The 14,419-nt window shown below is 40.1% G+C and overlaps 1 long non-coding RNA gene across 8 annotated transcripts in view; it reads left to right on the top strand.

Annotated features, from left to right (window-relative positions):
• Window positions 1-14,419, top strand: part of LOC125131506 (uncharacterized) — a 150,915-nt gene that overhangs the window by 77,790 nt on the left and 58,706 nt on the right. Inside the window, exon 12 of one of the 8 annotated variants that reach the window (XR_007135939.1) lies at window positions 8,745-9,106. The exons of the other annotated variants lie outside the window; for them this stretch is intronic. This is a non-coding gene — a long non-coding RNA (uncharacterized LOC125131506). The remainder of the gene's footprint in view (window positions 1-8,744; window positions 9,107-14,419) is intronic. 8 annotated transcript variants of the gene reach the window in all.

Genomic DNA, 14,419 nt, shown 5'->3' with positions numbered 1-14,419 from the left:
TTGTGTAGAACCAGGAAAGTTTAAGAGTAATTTGCAGGAAAATAAGAAATTACTATTATGATCCTGACTGCAAATAAATGTACTTCGTAGCAGAGAAAATGTGTGATGAGCCGAGACAGACTGAGAACATCTTCCCTAAGAGATGCTCGGCAAGATGGGAGAGCAACATCTTCCCTAAGAGATGCTCGGCAAGATGGGAGAGCAAGTTTGACCAGCCTCTCTTCTAATGAGATAAATACTTGAGCGTTCCTTAACCATTTGGGGCCTGCTGGATGATGATTAAACCCTCCAGCAGATGTGAATCAGCTTTACTATGTGGAAACATTGAGGAAAACATTTATGAAAAATATGATCCAATTTCTGAAAATACAGGCCAATTAAAGTTTGAGATTTAATTTAGGAAGTTTTATCCCGTCTGCATGATGTATATATTAATGATGATTTCTCTCCCCCTCATTCTTCTTCTTCTTAAGCAAAAGGAGATTTTTACTTATTGACATATTACTGAAGAATCTAGCCTTTCTCCAGAATTACAGATTTTTTTTGCATAAATGTGCCTAATTACCTGAATTCAGTTTTGATTAGCAGTGTTAATTGATGCAGCTGTGGATGGTATCTGTTTACCTAAATTACCATGTGCAAACAGCAATATGTCTGGAAGTGAATATGCTAAACTGAAAATACTAATTAGCTAAGACAGATTTTTATTCAAGTCACATCGTGGAGCTTTCTAATGAAAGCCTGGATGTGTCAGGGTTTTCTGATATTCAGACAGAAATGTCTATATTACATATGATTTCTAAATTTAATTCATAAGAACAGATGGGATGTCAGCCAGGGCTCTTCTGCCATATTCCAGTATTAGTGTGAATATTTGACTCAACTGGAGATAAATTCATATGTTTTTTTGGGTCAGAAATGGGTTGTGTGCTTTGATGGCGTGCCAGCGCTGCACATGCAGAGTCTTTTATTTCCTGACCAGTATATTCCCAGATTATATCCACCTACTGTCCCAAAGATGAAGACGAATAAACCACCTTGTAAGTTTAATCACATCAACTGGCTAATTTAGTGAAATCAAGTAGCAGAAAGTTTCCTTAAATAAACAACTTACACCAAGTAGTATTTTATGGGTGTTTTCTTCTTGTATCGCAAATAGTAATAATAATAATAATAACAATAATAATAAAAGTTTGATCGTAGGATTCTTAAGAATCAGCCAGCAGCTTGCAGGGTTGAACGTTGATTTCTCATTGACTGTCTCGCATCTTTAATCATTTAAAAACGAATAGCAAGGCAGTGCTTATCTTAAGTGCCCAGTTTTAAAGTATTACAGCTTTTTCTGTGTCTGTGGTTCCCATTACCTTTGTCCTGGAGCATGATCTGCTTTACTTAAGATTTCTCCCCAAAGAGAGCATTAATCTTTTATCATTTGCCGAGGCCCTTAGCACTCATTAATGGCCATGTGTCTTAGAGGTACCCAAAGAGTATAGTACAAATCCTACACATTATATAGTGAAGAAATAATGGACCCGTATTCTCTTTCCCAAAAGGCAGAGTAACAGTGCTTACTGCATAAGAAGTCTCTTCTTCCCAAGGCTGAGAGAATAAGGCCTCTTGACTCAAACTTAAGAGTTTAAGATCCTTTATTAGATATTTTAAGATGCCATGAGCAAGACGGGGATAATTTTCATGGTGCAAATTTGAACATAATTATAGTTTGGCATATTTAATTTAGGTTTAAGTGAGAATTATAATTACCAAAAATTGAATTATTTCAATTATGTTAATTTCTATCCCCAAAGTTTTGTGTAATTTGGATTCTCAAAGATAGGTTTAGACCCAGCAAAATCACAGTGGAATCTAATATTAAAAATAAGGAATTTGTGAAAATGACTCTGCTTTTAGCTGCAAAAATGTTAAAGTGCTGTTAACTGGCCTAGGAGAACATGAAGCGCTTGGAAGAGCTTAAATCAAAGCAGAAAAAAGGAACATTACACACTGCTTCAACTGTTAGCATTCCATTTTCTGTATCAATACCAACGGTAGCGTATTATTGCTGTTTGCTATCAAATCAATAAATCTAATCCCAGTATTTTTTAAATAAAATTCATGGAGGTTATAGTTATGATTATTCAACAGTACACTTTGAAAAGTCACCTTCCGAATAGTCTTGCCTTTGATTTGGATTTTAGCGTCAGTCCTTTCAAAGAGGCTTCATGTAAAATTCCTTTATTGTTAAAAACTTGGAAGGTCTCATCTCCCAGTGGCTGATGGTAGTTGACTGAATTGTTCTGTGGACAATCCAAGAGCGTTCGCTGTTATAAAACCAATGTGTGTCTGTGTGTGCGTGTGCGTGTGCATGCATGCATACACACATTCATAAAATCACCTAAGTGCAGAGTTGAATTCAGACACTAGAGTCAGCCAACCAGTTTGATTGTCGGGTGTGTTTACGTTCTGTGCTGCTGGATTCACCTAAACAACTGTTGAATCACTATAAGTCTGCTTTCCAAGTATCGAAAAGGACGAACAGTCCTCTCTATGAAGTTCAGTCATCTATTCTATTCAAAGCGATGTTTGGGGAATTCTTTGCTCACCATGAGAGTCCCTAAGTATTGTAGTAAAAGGGATTGTTTGTTTGTTTGTTTCCATGTAGAGAACATGCACATGGACTTGTGTCAGAATCTTTTCTAGAATCTTTATTGACCCATGTGAGCATTTCTGCATGATAACCTTAAAATGGGAAAACAGGTCAGTGATGTGGAATGTGCAGTGGAGTTAAGGAGTTTAATCAGACTGCCTGTGAATTGTAGGCAAATCACTTAACTTCAGGGTGCAAATTAGTTAATTTTAAGAATAAATATAGCTCCCTTTCTGACTTATGAAGGATTTATCAGTTGTGCCCAAGGTTCAATGGATCTGTAAATTAAATGTATGAATCTTTTCTTTGAACTCTAATTGGCTAGTGGGGGAAGCAGGTCAGACTAAGTTAAAGGCTGAGGAACTTAATCCTTTGAAGAAATTTTGATTTAGTTTTATTACTTCTAAGTATTGCTAATGTATCCTAAGATTAACTTGACTCTTTCACTTCTTCACCTATGCTGGTTTCTTTTCAAAAGGATAGATTGCAGGCTCCCTGAGGGATCTCTTTTACTTTGTTGTTGAATCACCCCTCTCCCTTCACACAGCTTTATCACAAGAGAAGTGGAATGCTCATACCTTGTTTATAAATCTCAGTAACTTATGACACAGGATACCATATATTATCTGACCTAGAGGCTGTAAATGCTCTGAAGACATTTTAAAAATTTTAAAGCTCTTGGTTATTTTGAAAAAAAAAATTGCATATTTTTCTTCAGTTTACATTCTGGTCAAAGGAACGCTAACATTTTACAAAGGATAGAATTCATTTGAACTTGCTCCCTGAAAAGCCTAACATATGCTACACTTGAATTAATGCAAATTTCCAATGACTGGGATTTGAATTGGTAAACAAAGCTTTGAGGACAGGCAGACCTGAATGCAGATTTTGCTTCTGTCATTTGCCAGGCAGTGTGACCTTGGAGCATTTTCTTAATTCTTCTGGGCCTTGGTGTATCCATGGACCAGAGAGAGAACGATGCCTACTTGTAGGATGTTATGCTGAATAAACTATGTAATGTATGTAAACACCTTAACCCAGTGCCCATCAAGTTAACAATAAATAGCAGGTATAATTACTGTATAAAATACAGTAGCTCTGCATTAAAAACCAGCAGAGGCCATTAGAGAAATGCTTTTAATGTGCCATTCATTAACTCTTAGTTTTATGCAGTAAAGTGATGCAAATTTCCCACCAGTGTATATACAAGCTCATTTTGCCCCAGGTGTATATGTATGCATGCGTGTGTGTACCCATACGCGGATCATTTACATAAGAAGGAAATTAAACACCTGGCTTCCCAGGGTATGTGGTTCATGAACGTCTGGCTTCCTTCTTTTCCAGTAGTTTCTTACAGCTATGTAACAGTTCAGAGCTCAAAAATTATGCTCTGCACATGATCATCCATAATCTTCACAGTAACTAGGTAGGGCAAATGGCATTACGTTCTTCCTTATAAATGAGATGTGCGGAGAGGTTAAATGACTCACCCACTGTCTCTTGGGGTGGAGTGAGGTGAAGGAAGGCAGGAGAATATACTCAGAGTCTTTATCTGCACCGTTTGGAAAAAAAGAACCTAATGATGCTGTTTCTCCATATGCAATGTTGCCAGAGGTCTGTCCTAAAAGAATATGACATTTTCGTAGAGGACCCAGGGATGAGCGTATTATAAATTCCAGGGCATTACTCAGGTTTTGACAGGTGGAGTGGAATTTGCTTCTCGTCAATAAACCTTTATTAAGACAGTCTGACTGATCGCATGGTTCACAATGGGTAGACATTATCATTTCCACAGCTGTCACTGGGGCTCATGTGGAAAAGGTGTGGGCCATATTTGGAAAAGCTGGAACCTGGAATTTAGGTCTTCCTCAGGCCTGGAAAAAGGCCCAAATGTCTAAACATGAATGCACACCTAGGGATTTCTCAAGAAATTAGTACCTAGAGCCAGATTCCAGAAAAATGTATTCTTCCTTCACATAAGGAGCTAGTCTAGGAAAAGAAAAATGACCCAAACATGCCCTTTTACTCACTTGTAATTTATTGTGTTGGGTTAAAACAGTCACTTATTCAACAAATATCTTACAAATACCTTGTATTTGTGAGGTATTGGAAAAAGCACTGTAGATATGTAGAATAGAAATATGGAAAGATAAGATGCAGTACCTTCACAGATTTTAAGTCACTCTCCTGTCATTGTATCCCTGTTACTGCAACAGCAGTAGAGCTTCGCTGGTAAATAATTCTTCCTTTAATTCTAAAGATATTAAGTGATGCATTTGTCCATTCATGTACTCATTCCACCAGAATTTATTCCTTCCTGCACTGAGTAGTGTAAGCCAAATGTGGTCTTTGAAATTGGATGGCCTGGCTATAGATGATTGGTTCTTCACTAATTAGAGGCGGGGCAAATTATTTGAATTTTAGCTTGCTTATCTATAAGTTTGGGTTGAGCATAATAAGATTGATATGAGAACCAACAATATTTATTTGTAAGGCTCTTCCCACGGTGCAGGGCACACGCAAGTGCTATTATTTCATGACTGTGAATGCTCTTCCACTCAAGGAGCGTTAAAGCAGTTGGAATGGATATACACACACGCAGAGCAACTAGTGAGTTCTAACATGTGAGTAAGTACAAATGAACATTGTCCAGACTCCATAGGTGCGGACAGAATTTGGAAACAGGAAAGGTCTTCTAGAGAAAGAGAAACTAGTAGACAAGGTGCTTTCTGAACAGTGTGGTGTCTAGATTGTAGCCATGCATTTTTCAGTATATGCAGCTGGATGAGCATCTCCCTGGAGACCACTGTTAATTTAGGAACCTACCCCGTCTGTGCAATTTAAATAGGACCAGAGCCCAAGCCCAAACCACATGGAACACGATTTCTTATGCAGTGTGGTTGAATAGGACAACATCCGTCCCCAGGCTTTGATTCATAAACGACGTGGACCTAGCTGACATCAAGTTGCTGCCATTTCAGATAGTACTCATGGTAGCGTTTTGGTGTGTTTGGATTTGGTCAGGGTTCTTATGTCCAGAAATTCCAAGTTAGATTTTTGTCATTAGTTTGTCAAGCTTCTCTTAAGCCCATTTAATGAGGTCTGCCAGTGGCATGTCTTTTATGTTCTCTGGCCTTTATGCCTCGTCTCAGCTCACTCTCATTGTGGCTGAGAAGTTAATGAAGTTATCACAGTGCTCGCTTTTCTGCGGCTTTTGAAAACACACCTCGTGTGTGTTTGGATATTTAAATTCTGTTTTCTAGCTTTTAGGGTTTATATCCTCGTAGTGCATTCAAGTGCTATGGAAATAAGACCAGATGGATGTGACAACCAGCCATTCGGGAAATTACATACACATTACATTTTAGGAAACCAGTGTACATATGTCTTTCTGGATGCCTTCATATGCTGGATTATTTTTGTGGCATGCAAACGGTTGGGCTCTCAATGAACCAGTTACCTAGAATGTCAGCCTGAGAATTCCTTTCAGAGGAAGAGCGTGGCCTGCAGTGAGCCTTTTTGTCAAACACAGCTGAACGTGGAGGCAGAGTAAGGGTCACTCACATTTCCCTACCTTCCTTTGGTTTTCTCCTTAGTCCTCGTCATTATAGACATCACAGGATACGTTTGTTTGTCTATAATCCCCCTATAAGGTGAAATCTATAAGGACAAGAAATTTTCCTGCCTCATTTAATATTGTACTGCTTGGCACATGGTAAGCGTGCTATGTGCAATATCGAATAAATTGGCTATCACTGAGATAATGAAATGGTGTTTAATTCCCCCTCGTGCTAAAACTGACATAACATGGAGATTTCCTTTTGTCTCTTAAATGATGAATATATGATGGTGAATAATGATGGTCATACCTAATTCCTATACCGTATTTGCTGTGTGCCAGGCACTGTTCTAGGTGCTCACAGGGACCTTTGGTTGGGGAGGCTAGTATTCACCCTATTTAATGGATAGGGCATCTGAGCCCCAATGCTATGGCATGACAGAGCCAAGACACAGCCGAGATTCACACTCATCAGCCTGCCCTCGTAGCCTGCCCTTTCATGTGCTGTTAAATGTGGCTCCCAGGATTTGACAGTAAGTCATCTCAGGAATTCATCCACCCTTTCAATTAGCAAAAATCATCACATAACCATGATTTATTAGTTCTGTGCTATTCTTAAGTATGCTATTCATTCAACTCAGTGGTGCAAGAATAATTACTCGTATTTTACTCTAAGAAGTGGGAATCTGTAGAGACAATCACTTTTCTTATTTTGTATTACCCTCATCATTGATTTGCCTACTTGCCCCTCTGTGGAAAGAAACCTAGGTAATAAATGCTGTAAATAAATATGTCACCTTTCTGTGCTAGTTAAAATGTTATGTTAATAAGTCTAAAACATATTGTCAAGCTAAATGGAATGATTGGTATTGGGGATTCTACCTTGGCTTACTCATAGTTACTCAGGTGTCACTCTTACTGATGCAAAGGGTGATGGAATAATCTAATTTAGAGTTGAAATCAAAACATAGAACTTAGAACATAGCAACAAATGTGTCTGCCCAACTGGGTTTACTTGGGTTGATTAAAGATTAATTTATAGGGAGTTCTCACTGTGGCCCCCATTGTCGGCTTAAGGACCCAACATAGAGTCCATGACGTTGCAGGTTAAACCCCTGGCCTTGCTCAGTGGGTTAAGTCCTGCATTGCCGCAAGCTGCGGTGTAGGTCCGAGATGCGGCTCAGATCCTGTGTTGCCGTGGCTGTGGCGTAGGCCAGGAGCTGCAGCTCCAGTTTGACCCTGGCCCAGGAAATTCTGTATGCTGCAGGCGTGGCCATAAAAAGAAAAAGAAAAAGAAAAAAAGATTAGTTTCTATGCTTCCGCACAGATCTTCCATGGTGGTGTAGTCTTTGTTCCAGGTGAGTATCAGAATGGAATTGTTAATTCCTACTAATTGGCAAAAATCACCTCTAGACATGGAGGTAATCAGGCAGTGGACAGAATATAGAATGTAGTGGCTAACAGATCTTCAGAAGACTAGTAGAGTTTGCAAGGATGCATTTGTGTACTGAGGGAACAGCGTTCCATGGCCATGGGAAGCGTATCTTCACTAGAATGGGGAATTATGTCATTATCAGCGATTTTCCCTGAAACCTTTCCTCTTGTCCATCCATAAAGCAGCATTATTTTGCCAATTTTTCCTAACACCTCCTCCAATTAGTTCACATGTTCCAATGAATCTTCCTGCAATCCTTTTTTTCCTGAATTTATCATCTCCATGAAATCCCTTTAAAAATGAAATAGTTTTATTTTGGATTTATATCGTCCTATATATTCCTTGTATATAACATGCATTCATATACTATGCAATTTTGATATTATGGTAGGATATCAATTCCTGCCACAACTACCTACATGAGATAATTAATGCAGAATTGCTGAGCAATGCTACGTACATAAGAGCAAAGCTCAAGAAATGGCTTCTGTTATTAGGCACCTATTCCTTGTAAGCATATTCAAATACACTAGAAGAAGAGTTCCCATCATGGCTCGGTGGAGACAAATTTGACTAGCATCCATGAGGATGCAGGTACTATCCCTGGCCTTGCTCAGTGGGTTAAGGATCTGGCGTTGCCACGAGCTGTGGTGTAGGTCGCAGGCACGGCTCAGATACCAAGTTGCTGTGGTGTAGGTTGGCAGCTGTAGCTTCGATTGGACCCCTAGCCTGGGAATCTCCCTATGCCGCAGGTTCAGCCCTAAAAAGACAAAAGACCAAAAAAAACAAAAAATACACTGGGAGAAAGCTGAAGAAATCCATTTTACACAAGAACTTTTGGATGAGCCCAAGATTCTTCCCATTCAGAGTCAGAGAAACAAAATTGTGTGTGATTTAAATGACACCCTTGGACCTTGTCATGGTACTCCAGCTTGCTTCTCATGCCTTCCCTTTCGCATGTTAGGACATCAGCTGGTCCACATCTAACAATCATTGTCATCATCGCCACCAACACCATGATAACTGTATCTCGGAAAAACACCACCAACACTTACAGACCACTTGACTGTTTATAAGGCACCTCTTCTATGTTTTCTTCTTTCCAGAACCCTCTGTGGCTGACGTTGCAAGTATAGAGGAAACAAATCGTCTTGCCAGGATGGGACAAATCTAAGGTTCAGAATCTAATGCTCAGATTGTGTATCACAATAATAAATGGGAGATCTGTGTGATTATTAGTGCTACATAGAGTTTTAATAACACCGGCAGGCATGCCCCATCTTCAGAGAACAAATGTTGGAAAAGACTTTTTTGAACTCACCAGTGATTGAGCCTGCCCTGCAGGAATGTAGACATTCTCTCCTGCGTCTCTTCTCCATCACCTCCAGGTCGTGACCTTAGAAAAGGCTTCTCAGACGTTGGCTTCCAGCTGTTCCCAAGCTCTTCTAGCAGGCCAAAAGGCAACCAGGTATTCAGGGTATAGGGTGGAGAATATTTGATTTTTCATCAGGATCATAATATAGCAAGGCCAGTAATATTGGAAGGCCATGGGATTTTTTTTTTTAAAGATTTTATTGTTTGAGAGCAGTTTTAGATTTACAACAAAGTTGAAAGGAAGGTACAGAGATTTCCTCATATAACCCCTGCCCTCACATTGCATAGCCTCTCCCATTATCAGTATCCCTCAGCAGAGCAATACATTTTTTACTAAGAATGAGCCTACACTGATGCATCACAATAACCCAAAGTCCAAGGTTTACCTAAGGTTCAACTCTTGATGTCATACATTCTGTGGGTGTAGACGCATGTATAGTGACGAATGTCCATCATTATAATATCAGAGTATTTTTATGGCCCTAAAATTCTCTGTGCCCGTCCTATTCGTCTCTCCCCAGCCCCACCTTTGCAACCACTGATCTTTTCTGTGTCCATAGTTCTGCCTTTTCCAGAATGTCATATAGTTGGAATCAGGCAGTCTATAGCTGTTTTCAGGTTGGCGTCTTTCACGCAGTGATGTGCATCTGAGGTTCCTTCATGTCTTTTCTAGCTTGATAGCTCCTTTATTTTTATTGCTAAGTATATTCTATCGTCTGGGTGCATCACAGTTTATCCATTTACCTACTTAAGGATATCTTGGTTGCTCAGGTCGTGGAATTAGGTGAGGAAAAAGTCCTAGTGATGGAAAAGTTCTATTCATTCTTGTTTCTAGCATTGCAGTGTTACTGCGACATCACCCAAATAAGTCTTAACAGCTTTAAAGCTGACGAGATGAATGGGACATGGTTTTTACAAATTATATGCGTCATTGGATGGCATGAGAAATGGGACTATGCTAGGTTTTATTTAAGCAACAGTTTACTAGGTGACAAAACAGTCAAGATAACGAGAAGGACTTCTCTGTAAGTGCAGTGTTGAGAGTTTAGTCACTGCAGGCACAAGAGGAAGTGAGAGATGGGAAAAGATGATTTAAGAGAACTGAAGCAAATGTGACTCAATCATTACTATTACCAACTAGCGATTGTTGTTTTCTATCAGATATCCCCAATCTGGATGCTCTCTTCATCCTAGAAGGACTGATATCTTGGTGAATGTTGGTATTTTTGTTAACTTATTTTCTTAATTATTGAGAATATTTGAAGAATATGTGTGTGTATACACATATGTGTGTATATGTATATACATATATATTTTTTGATGACAAAGGTTTAACCTTTTACATTTATGTTTTTAATCAAGGAAATGTTAGTGTCAAAGTAAATTTTTGTGACTGTGACTATTTTGATGTGAGAGTAAAGAAAAATATTTTGTGTAATTGTAATGTATACATGTAAGGATAACCTGACCCCCTTGCTGTACAGTGGGAAAATAAAAAAAAAATTTAAAAAAAAAGAAAAAAGAAAAATATTTTGATTATATAAAGAACAAATAAAAGTCTACCAACTGAATATTAAAAATAACCAGCGGAAGGGTCCCCTGGTGGCTCATTGGGTTAAGGATCCGGCACTGTCGCTGCACAGTGTTGGTCACTGCCGTGGTGAGGGTTAGATCCCTGGCCTGGGAACTCCCACATGCCACAGGTGCAGCCTAAATAAATAAATAAATAAATAACCAGTGGAGGTAGACTTGAAAAGTTTATTTTTATTTGATCAAGCTCTGACTCTAAATTCTGAAAGCAGGAACTTTGGGGAAGAATGATCTGGGAACATAGGTAAAACAGAAAAAAGATATTAGAGTTTGCAGAAATACAGAACTCATTCCCTGTTACTCACCTCAAATGGTTTTAAACTCTGAAAATGTTGCTAAAACAAACACATCTGCACATCATTAGCTGTAAAATAAGGCCTTCTAACACGTCAGAATATCCTTATGGGCACAAATCTGTAGAGCCTGAAATCCTTTTTGGGTTTCAGAAGAGAATGTCTTACCACGTGACTGGTAGAGTGTTGAGAATACCTCTGTATACAGGTGTTTTTATTTGATTTGTGCAACAGACCCTTTCCCTTTATAGCCAGAGGAGCCATTCTCAGAAGGCATGCAGGCAGTCAAAATATTTTCAAATCCTGAAAGCCAAAGAAACACTAGATTTTGGTTTATTCAATGGGCTGTGTCTTTCTACACCTTTTCTTTCTTAAACTGGCCCTAAAGGGAAATCAACTAGGCCTCTCTTAGGCCTGAGTGCGTAGAAAAGATGAGGATTAAATGACATTGAGCAGGAGGGTCCCGGAGATGATGTCTGTCTCCTGGTGGACGGTGGCTGCGCTAAAGTTGAACAGGAAAAGGTGAGCAGAGGGCCGGCTCTCCATGTTCGCACCAAACAGCCAAAACACACGCAGCCGTCTGCTAATCACAAACTCCACCAGGTAGCACACTTGTCACGAAAACGTGCATAGGAGGGGTTCTCTTTCTTAGTTTTCCCCCATCCCTATCTCATGTGTCAGTGGTGTGCTAGGTCTTGATGAGGCAATATAAACATTCAGGAAATTGGAGTTCCCGTCGTGGTGCAGCAGAAACGAATCCGTCTAGGAACTATGAGGTTGCAGGTTCGATCCCTGGCCTCGCTCAGTGGGTTAAGGATCTGGCGTTGCTGTGAGCTGTGGTGTAGGTCACATACGCGGCTCAGATCTGGCATTGCTGTGGCTCTGGCATAGGCTGCTGGCTACAGCTCCAATTGGCCCTCTAGCCTAGGAACCTCCATGTGCTGCAGGTGTGGCCCTAAAAGGACAAAAGACCAAAAAAAAAAAAATTTTCAAGAAATTGATGGGTATGTTTTACTGGAAAAGCAACTGTTGATCCATAAGCGGGTATTAATAATAAAGGGTAGGTTCAAGACTATGCTTCACAGAGAAAATGAAGTGACATAAGCCAAATTGGAATTTCCAGTTTCTACGGAATTCAGTATTTTGTCCTTTGCTGTTTTACACACCAAGAGATGAAAACATACAATGTTTGTTAAGTCACTAGCATCATTTGAAGGTTTGAAGACAAACTGAGAAAATCAAATAGTGCTATTGGCACAGGACCCCTTCTTAGAGTTCTGGATGCTGGATTGACAGCCATTAAAAGCAGTGATATAGTATAAGAACTGAAATAGTGTAGATGTGTCCAAATCTAGGGACATGGACTGCGTTCGATAGCCCGACATGGACTTTCCAGAGAATTCACCTGTGTTGCATAATTTAAGATGTGATTGACAAATCCTTACTGCCTCACCACATGAGACAGTTGTGGACCCCTGTCAGTTGCTGCAAAGTTAAATTTAAACCCCCACTCTTGGCTTCATGCGAGGAAGTATTTCGGTAGTATCTTTATTTTTCCTGACTTTATTATTTTCAGTGCCATTTATACTGCCACCTTCCTAATCCCCTGCCACCAGGGATCCAGAACAAAACATATTTTGTGGCATCGCTCCTTAATGGCTGTCTTTTGGCCATACATTCACCCACATATATCCCAAGTGGGGCTGGAAATGCGTGTTTAGAAAGTCGCCTTATCAAATCTCAGGATCTCTGAACGACAGAATTTTCACTAAAACCATCAAGGAAAGGGAGTTGAGCTACCTTTATTGAGCATGTACTTTATTCCAGTTTTACATACACAGGTTTCCCCCACCCCCCGCTATCCAAAAGTAGAGTGTTTCTAAGAAACCTTTTGTAAGCCTAAATGGGCGTAAAGCAAAGAAGCAGTGACCTCAGGAGACATCTTGGTAAGAGACACAGAATAAATTGAGGTAAAACACAGATGCCCACAAACAAAGTTCAAAGCTATGGTGACTTGATGCCTAGATACTGAGTGTGGTTCCCGGGGAAAGGAGCTTGCTGCTGGGATGCACTGTCTCCAGGATGGATCACTGTAAAACAAACACTAAATACTATCTTTGCTTTTCTCCTTGATTCATAAAAGCCAAAATCCTCTTTGGATTTCTTTCAGTGAGTTATATATATTAAAGTACTGGAGTTCCCGTCGTGGCGCAGTGGTTAACGAATCCGACTAGGAACCATGAGGTTGCGGGTTTGGTCCCTGCCCTTGCTCAGTGGGTTAAGGATCCAGCATTGCCATGAGCTGTGGTGTAGGTTGCAGACACGGCTCGGATCCCGCGTTGCTGTGGCTCTGGCGTAGGCCGGGGGCTGCAGCTCCGATTCGACCCCTAGCCTGGGAACCTCCATATGCCGCGGGAGCGACCCAAGAAATAGCAAAAAGACAAAATAAATAAATAAATAAAAGTACTAATGCATGTCTTTTGTACGAGCGAATTGGCATAAACTTTCGAAAATCAGGGGATACCTGTATAACCTCTGATTGTTACCCAGCCACTCCGAAAAGTAGACAACACTGTCACTATTTTGTAGCTGAGAAAACTAAAAACAGAGTGTTAATGAACTTTTCCAAGGTTACCCAGATCAGATCTGTAAATGAGGGTTGACTCTGAACACCCTATTCTTCGTATCACAACACTTCGTGTTCTCTTACCACCTGGAGAGGCTGTACCAATCTGAGGTATAAAAAAGAATCAATGGTCCCTTGTTAACAAACACAAAGCCCTGTTCCAGGGGCCCTTTAGTTGTCTTGATGGTTGAAATGACCAAGCCAAGCCTGCCGTTTTCTTTCTTTCTTTCTTTCGTTTTTTTTTTTTTTAGGGCCAAACTGCAGCATATGGAAATTCCCAGATTAGGAGTTGAATCAGGCCACAGCTGCCAGCCTATGCCACAGCCACAGCAACAGCAACGAGGGATCCGAGCCACATATGCCACCTACACCATAGCTCACAGCAATGCCGGATCCTTAACCACTGAGTAGGGCCAGGGATCAAACCTGCATCCTCATGGATACTTTTCAGATTCAGTTCTGCTGTGCTGCAATGGGAACTCCAAGCCTGGCATCTCTTAGGTCATCTTGGGAAGGATAGAAAGTTATCTGAAGGAGGGAAAAAACATAGAAAAAAAAAAAGAGGATACTAGACCAGTTCTTGGTGGTGGCTCTGAGAGGAAATAAAAGGAAGATACATGTTTTCGTGCTAATTTTTTCAGTTTAAACGAGAGCAGGGCTGGCCTGCGGTGAAAGGCAAATAGAGAATACTGATGCTGTGATAATGAGCAAAGGAGGGTTGGTCTGGGGATTATTTCTCCATTTCCCTGGTCATCCCATTCTTCACAGAATGAGAATATTCTGTTTGGCTTTCAGGCCGGGGTTGTCATGCGAGAAGTGTACGTTAATTTCCTATTTTCTCTTAACTTTCTTTGGGGGATAAGCATTTTGGTTTTTCTGCTGTTTATTATTTCAAAGG

This window comes from Phacochoerus africanus, chromosome 7 (genome assembly GCF_016906955.1).
Source record: "Phacochoerus africanus isolate WHEZ1 chromosome 7, ROS_Pafr_v1, whole genome shotgun sequence".
Lineage (NCBI taxonomy): Eukaryota > Metazoa > Chordata > Mammalia > Artiodactyla > Suidae > Phacochoerus > Phacochoerus africanus.
This window is presented reverse-complemented; position numbering and strand designations above follow the sequence as displayed.